General features: G+C 44.5%; 1 protein-coding gene across 1 annotated transcript in view; it reads right to left on the reverse strand.

Moving 5' to 3' along the window:
- Positions 1 to 1384, reverse strand: part of LOC105703777 (protein Skeletor, isoforms B/C) — a 39085-nt gene extending 37701 nt beyond the window's left edge. Inside the window, exon 1 of the mRNA XM_012432427.2 lies at positions 1221 to 1384. The gene's annotated coding sequence lies outside the window, so the exon portion shown is untranslated. The remainder of the gene's footprint in view (positions 1 to 1220) is intronic.
- Between the last annotated feature and the right edge of the window lie 10186 nt (positions 1385 to 11570).

Here is an 11570-nt window from a genome sequence, read left to right on the forward strand (position 1 = left end):
TTTGCGACCCATCGAGCTGAAAAGAATTCACAGCCACAGCGAGAAATTTTACTTCTACAAACGTGAACCCCCGAATATGGGCCGGCAAAACAATTGTCCAGCGACCCTTCTGTTATACCGGGGAGGAGAGCGTCAATAATTTTACCGGGTCAACGCAAGTTCCATTCACGGTTGCAATGATCTTTTTCAACGACAACAAATCCTATTTCGTTCATTTGTTCTAGCAGGGACGAAAATAAGCTTTCGGCTGTTACGAAGAAATTCTTTCGCTACTTTAGGAAGCATTTTTCCTAATGAAAGCTCTCTAATGGTTACGTCTACCCTGAGGGGGAAAAAAGTGTAATGGAACCAAAGAAATATTTTCCTAATACAGAGGATAATTATTTAACTCAAATAAATTGTTATAATTCCGAATTAATGTTGCATCTAATTCATTCGAGTTTATTTCCCTCGAGTTCTTTGAATCAACGAAATATCTCTATGCTCCCATTCGAGGAAATATTATCCCGCAGCTTGGAGAAATGTTTTGTAAACATTTTCACGTCTCGACGTACATAGTAAGACCCTTTTTCATATCACCTTATGGTGCTTACAGAAAATATGACCGCAGAGTTAACACTACTTAACTTGCCTCGACACAGACACTCGACGACTGGAGCACTCGCCCGCACGGCTTGCCGGTCACCGAACGACTGAGCCGGAGCGATCGGGGGACCTTAAGGTGACCCTGCGATGTTTACAATCTCGACCGTGCCCCGAGAAAAGAGTCATCTGCACCTTCAGCAAAGGACATCAATCCCGATAGTCTTATTCTTCCCGCAGGAATAATCCCACCAGGAAAAATATCTTCAACCACATCAAATCGTCAACATAACAATTAGCGAGCTTTCTCAACAGAAACAAGCTTGCCAAATAATCAAATAAATTCCCTGCAACAGCCAAAAGAAAAACTCTCGTCCCTGTTGAACCGAACGAGTGATGCACAGTTCGTATTTCCTCGAAGAGATATTCCAACTACTACTAGAATTAGAATAGGTGAAGTAACCGTTCTCTTGTCGAAATAACAAAAACGAGTGTGTGTAAAATTCCAACCCCCCTCCCAGAACCGACATTGGCGATTACATCCCCCCCCATACATTCCATGAACTCAAAAACCATTCCCACACCCCATGCCGAAGTACGCAAGCAGGACCCATCCCCACGGGCCGAAATTCTCTCACCGTCAGATTCTTCACCCGATCTTTCGAATTTCCTCGTCCAATCCGCGGAGGGTGTCCGACTTGAGTCTCATTTTCCCAGCCGGCCCTGGGGAGAGGTCGGGTCGGGTCGGATCGGGTCGGGTCCCTCAGTACGCGGCGGACCACGGCGCGAACCACGGCGCGCCGGTTCGGCCCTGAAAGGACTGAAGCTCCAGCTTGCGACATGCATTGGCGGAGTCGTAAGCTCCGCCCCTATCGGCGCGAGGGAGGGTACGAGCTTGCGCAGACCGTTTCCCCCCTGGCCCCGCGGCGCCCGCGCCTAGGTGACCCCCTCCCCGGGTTTTTCCGAACTTTCGAGCTTGCGGCTGCTCCCCACCCCACCCCACCCCTCCGGCCCCGCCAATCCCCTCCCGGGAAACCGACTACCCGCATACTCCCGGCGTCGCGTAAGCGAATTGCGAGCGGCTCTCGGCAGGGGGAGGGTGGGCCGGCGGCAGGGGGGCGAGGGGGAGTGCGAACCTCCTTGCGACCCGCATTAACGGGACCAGGTAGGATCCAGGTGAAATCCGCGAGTCGCGTTTCGCGTAATGCGATTTTCTTCCGCGGTACCTCTGCTTTAGGTTACGTACGGACCTCGTTATTTTCGGGGAGAGGGGTGTAGGTTCTACAGGGCTTCTAGAGAGGCCTCCACCGTCGACGTGAATGGAGTAACTCCGGAAAATTGCGACGACCCTTGTTGCGCAAAGTATTAGGTTGTCGGGAAAGTCGGGAGGCTGTTTTTCTTTTTTTTTTCGTTTTCTGTACCAACTGTTGTGGAAATGCGACTCGAAAATGACTTCTCGTCGTACTAATGATTGTCTTATGTTTTCTATATACTTAACGGATATCGGTGATTTTGACAATGTGGATACGAAAGAGTCAGCCTTTATATATATACATATATAAAACCAAAACTTTGGTTATTTATCATGGAGTAAAACCAACATGGCGGCGCCCGGGCACGTTTTCGATGTTTTACGCTTCTCGGAGGCTTGGAAGCGAAAATGATGATATAGAACGATATAGAAAAATACTTTAAACTAGTATTGCAAGAGAGTGCTGGCTTGTCGGGGCTAACACGTATTTTTTAGAGCAGAAATTTAGTTCCAGCTAAACCTCACAGATGGCGACGTCGGTCCTAAACAGTCGTTAGAATATTGAATCCCCGTTTTTTTTTTTTTTTACGTTAAGTTTTACGTCGATCTCTTCATCATTACTTTACCGAAATGGCATGGGAACGCTTAAATTCGTATCATTCTCAACGTGGACTGTAAAAGACTTAGAAATAAATATAAATGTCGGTAACGCGTCAGCTTATGGTACTATTTTAGGATCCACCAAAAAGTGTATTGATGAATTTCAATTTATCGACCTCGTATATTCTATCTCATATATTAAATGATACGTAGTACACTCAATTTATTCCGCATATAGTCGCTATATTGTACCATCGATTGTAGTACAACTCTCTCTGTATCTTCAATACTCCTAAGATTTAAGACTTCCTCCCAGCAGTTATTTCCAACGACGTTATTTGCTTTTCCGGTTCGAAGCGGCGTCCCATCTCCTCGGTATATCCCGTATTTTCAATACTTATTCCCCTCTTCGAATAGATACTTCGGTACCCTCTTCTTCCTGCGTACCGATTTAATTATTTCGAACGTTCGCTTCGGTGAGAAATTCCCGGGATGGCGGAAGTACGAGCTGCGGTAACGGCGTTACGTGACCGGCAACGACGACGAGTTCCATATTCCAGTCGGAAGCTCGTCTTTTCCAAAGAAAATCGAATGTAAGGCTCGGTTCGACTTCCCCGCCCGCCATGATTGTTTTTCACCTCGCTACTATTTCGCTTCTTACTTTTTTCCGAATTTATTTGAAATTAGTGAGGCTTAATCGACGTCGATAAAATAAAATTCATTTGTATTACTATTTCGATTCTATACTTTTTTTCGAATTTATTTGAAATTAGTAAGGGTGAAGATGATTATGAAAGGCGCTGAGAAATTTAATCGACGTTGATAAAATGAATTTCATCTGTACTACTATTTCGATACTATTCTTTTTTTCGAATTTATTTGAAATTAGTGAGGCTTAATCGGCGTCGATAAAATAAAACTCATTCGTATTACTATTTCGCTTCTAACTTTTTTCCGAATTTATTTGAAATTAATGAGCCTTAATCAACGTCGATAAAATGAAATTCATCTGTACTACTATTTCGATACTATTCTTTTTTCGAATTTATTTGAAATTAGTGGGGGTGAAGACGATATGAAAGGCGCTGAGAAATTTAATCGACGTCGATAGAATGAAATTCCAAAAAAAATCGATAATGTGTCTGGTTCCGCTTCAAATTTCCCAGACATAGCGACACCTTTGAAGCTCGTTCAAGCTCGCGCTCCCGTAAATTTGAAAAAAAAAGAAAAGCTGACCCTACAAGGAACGGACATCTCGCAAACGACGAAAAAACTCACCAGTGTCCTCAAAGTAAATCGAATCAACTCGCTTCACTTGAAACTCTCCGGCCGCCATGACACCTCCGAACCCCTTCACCGTCTCGCATATATTTCTCTTTCTCCTGGCCCCATCTGATCACGAAATTAGTCAAGCCGGCAGAGATGGGTAGACTCACGGAAGATAAAGAGCGGACAAGAAGAAAATACCAGCTGAACACCATAGGAGAGGAGAAACGAGACTTCCTTTAGCCGAGGTGGAGCAACTCAGACGCGCGGACGCGCGGTCGTCGGAGAGAGATGGGAGGAGAATTTTACAGGGTAGAAAAAAGAGAGAAGGTGGAAAAGAGAGGGAGATGTCCCTTCGGAGCCCCGTTGGAAAGCTTCTTAAACATTCCAAGGGTGTCGGATCGTGGGTGCTCGAGAAATTCGAAGACGCCCGGGAAAAGTAGAGGGCGCTGTCTCGCTTCTTCTCTCTCGCTCTCGCTGCGACTCTACTGAGGAGCGAGAGAGAGGCAGATAGAAATACAGTGCGGAATAAAAGGAGGGACGAGAAAGGAGAGAAGCGCAATTAAAAAGCCGAGTCGGGAGAGACTTTTGTCCTATGCGGAACCGTTTGCGTTCCTGCGCGTTTCGTCTCGACGTCGAGATTCGAGTTTCGAGATTCGTCGAGAATCTTTCTCCCTCGTGGACGAGTTTTTATCGCAATCGCGAATTTCGGTGCCGTTTAGAGACACATTTAGGAGGTTAAAAGCAGAAGCGCAATTTTTCCGTGCACACTGTTACAAATGAAAAAAAATATTCTAATTTTTACAACAGTGTATTAATCTTCTAATCCCTTAGAAAATATCGTATCAAGGCTCTGATAAGACCCACGTCCTTCACAATTGAAAACCAACACGTGACTCCTTTTTCCACGTGACAACCATCGATGACCAGAAAGAGTCACGAGGGGTGAAGTATATCAAAATGAAAAATGTGGAGAAAAAAAAAGAAAAGGAAGAGAACATCGGGTGCAGCACTCGGTCGAGCGCGTAGAAGGAACGCGATAAGGATAACGAAGGGTGTAAGGAAAAATCCGGGGAAGGACAATGGATTCTTCCCCCTCGATCGAAATTCAGAGCAGACGGTATTGTCCCCTCCCCCATAGGAAAAAATTGAGGGGGATGAAGCCCCCCATCATTAAGATAACGCGCACCTGTCGGGGTGCAGGTACAATTATTTATTATTTTTTTTTTTTAACGTTTGAGTAAACGACCGTCAATTTTATTACGTAATTGATTTAAAAAATCAGCGTATTGTTAATGAAGGGTCAATTGATATTACTTTTATTTTATTAAAATACAAGGAAGAAGTAACGACAATTTATTATCACTAACGTCGCTTTGATACGTGTAGATAATTTTATATCAACTTAATGTTGCTTCCGACCTGACTACTTTTTCCATTTTCTTCCCTGCCTGTAAATAAAATAAAAATAATATCAATCGACCCTTTGTTATCAGTAATGGCGCTTAGATACGTGTAGATTGATCCTTTCATATCACCTTATGGCTAATTTAGGGTCAATTGATATTATTTTAATTTGATTTAGGGATAAGAGCACGGGAGAAGTATCGCGGACGAGAGCGGCATCGCGACTCGCCTAGTTACGTAAGTAGGTGCAGGGCAGAGCGGCGGGTGTACCGGGAGATCGTAGGTTTATTGATTCGGTTTTCTCTCTCTCGGTCTCACCGGTCTCGCTCGCTCTCTCGGCCGGCGAGTTTTTTCCGTCCTTATCCAACTCGCGGTCTTTCTTAGTCTCTCTCTCCGTCGCGCCCGCCGCGGAAGTGGGACATAGCCCCCGAGGTGCGCGGGTCTACCTTCACGGCACCGGGTTGCAACGGAGGTTACCAGCCAACTTGCAAGGGAGGCTGGAAGGGAATTTGCAATGGGGTTTCGCGTCAGATTGGAGAGGAAGTTGCAGGAGAGGCTGCGAGGAAGTTGAAAGGGAATTTCAAATGGTGGTTGCAAGGGAGATTGGAGCTGAAGCGGCGCGGGGGAGGTCGGGAGGAATTTTGCACTTGTAGTTGAGGAGCTGATTGGAATCGAAGTTCAGAGGAAGGTTACATGGGAAGTTGCAGGGAAGGGTGGAAAAAATGTTGCGAGGGAATTAAATGTCATTTTGAAAAGGTGGTTTAGCTCCAATTGGTGCTGAAGTTGCAGGGTAGGTCGGAGGGAATTTTGAACTTCATGTTGGAATGTTGATTGGAATCGAAGGGTAGAAGAGATGTTGCTAGGAGGGTTGGAAAAGATGTTGCAAAGGAATTGAACGTCATTTTGAAATGGTAGTTCAGCTCCAATTAGAGCTGAAGTTGCGGGGGAGGTCGGAGGGAATTTTAAACTTCATGTTGGAATGTTGATTGGAATCGAAGGGTAGAAGAGATGTTGCAAGGAGGGTTAGAAAAGATGTTGCAAAGGAATTGAACGTCATTTTGAAAAGGTGGTTTAGCTCCAATTGGAACTGAAGTTGCAGGGTAGGTCGGAGGGAATTTTAAACTTCATGTTGGAATGTTGATTGGAATCGAAGGGTAGAAGAGATGTTGCAAGGAGGGTTAGAAAAGATGTTGCAAAGGAATTGAACGTCATTTTGAAATGCTGGTTCAGCTCCAATTGGAGCTGAAGTTACGAGGGAGTTCGGAAGCAAATGTGCAGTGAAGTTGCAAAACAGATTTGAGAAACAGAAGTTGGAAGAAATGTTGCAAGGAACGTTGAAAGTAATCTTGAAATCGGAATCGTAAGACAGGCTGACATTGAAAGTTGACAAAAAAATGTTCAAAAGTCTCTAGGTCAGATTAGAAGAGAAATTGCGACAAGGTTGCAAGCAGATGACAATCAAAGTTGCAAAAGAGGTTACAACGGATGTTGAGACTAAACTTGAAAAGGAAATTACCAGGAAAATTGAGAATCAGGTTTCAGGGAAGATCCCAAGAGAAGATCCAAGACCCGTTACAATGGAGATAACAAGGAAGGTAACAAAGAAGATTACAAAGGAGTTGCAAGGTGGACTAGAAAGGAGACTTTAAGGAAAATTGGAAAAGGGCTGCAAAAAGTTCCTAGGGCGGCTGCAAAGCAGGTTTCAGAGGTTATAAGTGAATTTGCAGCGCAAGCTGCAAAGGAGGTTGCAGATGTCAGAAAGGAGGTCACAGGCCGACCTAACCTCACATTCTTCCCTCGTCCCTGAGAGCGACGTGCTACCCGAGGAAGCTCGATTGACGAACGACAGAGAAAGTGAAGTCGGAGGATCGGCGAAAGTGGCCGCGCCGATCGATTATCGATCCCCTTTTTTATTCCAAAATATTCAAGGTCACTTGGAAAATCCAAACTCATCCCTCGATCCATTTACCTCATCCTACGACATTATCAAAATATGAACGAAGCAAAAAAAATCAAACATATCCCTACAAAATTGATTTTCAAAAGTATACATAGCTTTCGGGTTCTCCACTTTTCGATGGAAAATATCAATACAAATCGAAGAAAAAAAAATAATAAAAATATCGCGTCGCGGTCCGGATAATCGTAAGACGCTTGCCGAGGGATCGATTGAAATCGCAGTTATTCGGCAGCCGGTAAATTCCTGGATAAAAAGCCAGCGAATCCAAACTCATCCCTCGATCCATTTACCTCATCCTACGACATTATCAAAATATGAACGAAGCAAAAAAAATCAAACATATCCCTACAAATTTGATTTTCAAAAGTATACATAACTTTCGGGTTCTCCACTTTTGGATGGAAAATGTCAAGACAAATCGAAGAAAAAAAAAATATATATATATCTGCGCCGCGGTCCAGATAATCGTAAGACGCTTGCCGAGGGATCGATTGAAATCGGAGTTATTCGGCAGCCGGTATATTCCTGGATAAAAAGCCAGCGAGCAGCCCGCCGGCTATTGCGAGGTCTGAGGAGGGAAACGCCAGGGTAAACGGCAAATTCATTTCGACCCTATGCGTCAGTGGGGGAACTTCAACCCCCGGGGCTGCGTTTCTGCACCTCCGGAAGAAGTCGGCTTCGATTTAAAGGCCGAACCCGAAACCTTGCGTCTAATGGTCCCCATCGAGCCACCAGGACTCGCCGGGAAATCGATAACCATCGGTCGGGAAATCGGACATTTTTAAGCTGATATGAAAGGCGCTAAGAAATTTAATCGAGGTGGATAAATTAAAATCCATCTATACCCTTTCCTACTCTCTGCTCTTGGAAGTAATGGAAGTAATTAATTGAGGATACTAGAGATATAAAGAAAGTAGTGTCGATAATTTTCCTGGATTTTTCCGCGGAAACAGAAAATCCCGAGAAAAGAGGGTGGAAAACTGCTTCGAAAATCGCTCTTACCCACCACCCACCCACCCACCCGAGGGGGACGAGGGACGTGTTTGTATTCTTCGATTCCCCTCGACTGTATAAACTCGGGGAGGGATCAAAAGGGGATCGAAAGGGGATCGAAAGGGGATCGCGGTCCTCCATCGTCGAATAAAAGCCGAACGATCCGATCGGGCAGGACTCGGTGCTTATCAACGCGGAGCAGACGAAAGCTACGCGTTCCTGGTGAGCTAAGGATTCGAATTCGCCTTTCCGGAAGCTGTATAGCCCCTCTCGGTGTCGGATCAACCCCTTCGAAAAGAGATTCATGCACCCCCGAGAGATAAGCGGAGATAAGCGAAGAGGGTAAATGATTTCCTGGATACAGGTGATACAGGTGGAGGAGCAGAGATCTGCGATTGCGGTCCAGGATATATTTTTACATTTACGGTTGAATAATTGGGAAGATAAAAATATGATCTAGGAAAATTACAGTTAATTTCAGCTATTTTCAAAAATTACGTAAACGAGATTTTTTTTATGCCACTTTCTCATAACCTTAAGGTGAAGTGAAACGACCCGTTAAATCAGTTGATTTTAATAAGACACTTTTTATTAACCCTTTGAACGCGGATCCATTTCGACATACGGGCGAAATTCCTCTGACCGTGCAGGCGATATTGGACCAAACGTCGGACGCCTTTAGGCGCTCTTAGTAGCCAAAGGGCTAAAAAGCACAAATCGATTAGTAATTTGTCCATCTCATTCGAGAGAGACGTTTAAGAAGACCTTCGGAAGAGGATGAAATTCCTCAGGAACTCCAGGATAGAAAAGTTAACACGAGGTCCCGAAGAGAGAATTTAGTTGACGAAAAAATCACAGATGGCGCGAGGTGGCCCTCTGCGAGTCAATAAGGGCGTCAAAAAACCAGAAATTCATAAAATTTCCCGAGTTTTCCTTCTATTTCTTAATAATTATTCTACGGAAACGACATATTTAGTAGAGTGCCAAATATAATTAAAAAAAGCTGCCGACAGAAATGCAAACGTCGCTGACGTAGGTATTCGGAAGAATTCTTTTTACCGACGTCGATGAAATCTCTCGACGCATTTCACATCACCTTAAAGGGCAGTAAACACAAGACTCCCCTTACATCTTCAGCAAGTAATTAGATAATCTCCTCGGCAATGAGATGAGAAAGAAATAAGGTAACCTGGCTGATAAAATAAAAGACAAAAGACAGTGGAAAAGACCTTCGCAATCGCCTCACGAAGTCGAGGGTCTCTAAAAAAAGCGCTAAGGGAGGTACGCCTCGAGTGGTTTAAGGCGCGACAAAGAAGCCCGCGACATTTGAATAAACCAATTTGCGCACGCACCGCAATCTAATTCGGCCGCGGCGGGTCGTAGTTTTCACTGGGCGAAAGCGCCGATAAATCAACCAGTTGCTCCAGAATTGGCCCAGCACGCCCCAGTCGTGTAGCCAGATGGTTCGACTCCTCGACGACGAGGTGGCGCCTCCCGTTCGGACCTCCAGGAGCCTGTCCACCCCCTTCCGGAATCCGGACAGGTTAGAATAGGTGCGGGAAGGTATGTACACGCGAGTACTTGGAGAATTCTTCCCAAGGGACTTGGGAAAGAATCCCCCAGGAATGCCGGGAGCCTCGTTCACCAGGTCGCCGCCAGGGGGTGGGAACATGCGCTAGGGATGTTGGATTCCGATTCGATTCTTTAAGGTGATATAAAAGTGTTATATATATGTAACAAAAANTATGTATATATATGTATCAAAACCTTATGCAGCCCAATCATTAGGATTTATCGTTATCACCTTCATCAAATGTTTTTAATAATGTTTTAGATAATTTGGTGCACCCAGTTTGGAGAAAAGTTTTATAAATATTTTCACTTTTTGGTATGTATATGTATATCAAAACGTTATGCAGCCCTATCGTTACGATTTATCGTTATCACCTTATCATCAACGTATCAATTAAATCTGTACAGATCGTCTGGCAGGAATGAATTGCAACTTGTTACGCGTACTATATTCCATCTAAGAGTGATCCCTTTAAAAATTGGAGGTACGCGATAAGTGCAGAAATAGCCGAGCCGATCGACTCCCCGCCATCCGCGGCAGCTGGATCGATCCAACTGCGATTTCCTCGGGGGAAAAAAAAAAAGGAAGAAGGAAAAAATGGCGGCGAATAAACGAGGAAGCCGAGGGAAGTGCGAGAGAACGTCGGCAAACACCAAGAACGTGTTCGGGCCGAGGCGAGAGGAGATTATGTCACATCTATATCGAGGTCGTCAAAATGGCCGGAATCGCCAGAACTAGGTTTTCGACTTGGACACCGTCGAGGCATCGACGTGGACATAATTGATCCACCCGCCTTAAGGTGAAGCGAAAGCCCCCTCAATTCAGTCGATTCGAATAAGCCACTTTTTACTTTTTCTTTTTTCCTCTTTTCAAGGTATCGGACCTAACCGTCCGAAACTTTGACACGTGACTCGTGATCATCTAAGAACTATTCCTGACACGTTCAGAATGAGGATGTTTGGCAAGAAAAGAAAAATTGTCTACCTTGCCCAGACCAGAACCAAAGTGGCGTCGAGCTCTCATATTTCGTAAAGTTTTATAAACAAAACCTCTTCGACGCCACTTTCACATCGCCTTAAATCTCCTCTTGCTCTCTCAGAGGTGGATCTTCTTCTCGGTGCAATCTTCAAATGGAAGTAAATCATGCCAAGTAAACGGATGGTATATACTGTAGGCTACTGTTAACCGCGAATGCGTGGTTACGCACTTTATCTTTCTCGGGTACGCGTTATGGCTCGTAAAGATTGTCGGAGCTTTTAGGAGACGAAATTTGCTTCGCATTTGTCCGTTGAAAGCATAGATCTTTGTCTCCCGACTTTTTATCGCCCTTAAGCTGAGACAAAACACGTCAAAGAATTTGATCGACATCGGTAAAAAAGATTCTTCCAAAAACCTACGTTGTCGACGTTTGTATTTACATCGAGAGCCGTGTCGAATTATATTGGGTATTGTACTAAATGGCGTACTCCACCTGTCGTTTTCCTAGAATAATTATAGAGATCGCAGTAAACCCCCAGAAATCCTCTGGATTCGTGCTTTCCGAGGCCCTAATTGACTGCAGAGTGACCCCTGCGCCATCTGTGATTTCCGTGTAAATTAAATTTTCATTCCGAGGCGCCATATTACCATCCTTTCAGCCAAGCAGGGCATAAGTCACTTTTTTTCAATTATCCCATACAAATGCGAGTACCTCGATTACCAGAGTGTTCTAAATTCTCTTAAAATTATCCTAACCATTTCGTTTCTCACATCAGAGCCTTCGATAATTCTATATCGATCGAAGTATGAGAGAGCTCGTCGCCATTTTGGTTCTGGTCCGGACTAAGTTGAGAAAATATCTTTGAAAAATCCAAATTTCAAGCGGTCAGGATAATTCCTAGATGCTCACTAGTAAAGTGTCGAATTTTCTGGCGGTTCGATCCAATGCCCTTAAAAAA

Source organism: Orussus abietinus, unplaced genomic scaffold (genome assembly GCF_000612105.2).
Source record: "Orussus abietinus isolate OABI.00-Male unplaced genomic scaffold, Oabi_2.0 scaffold43, whole genome shotgun sequence".
In the NCBI taxonomy this organism is placed as follows: Eukaryota; Metazoa; Arthropoda; class Insecta; order Hymenoptera; family Orussidae; genus Orussus; species Orussus abietinus.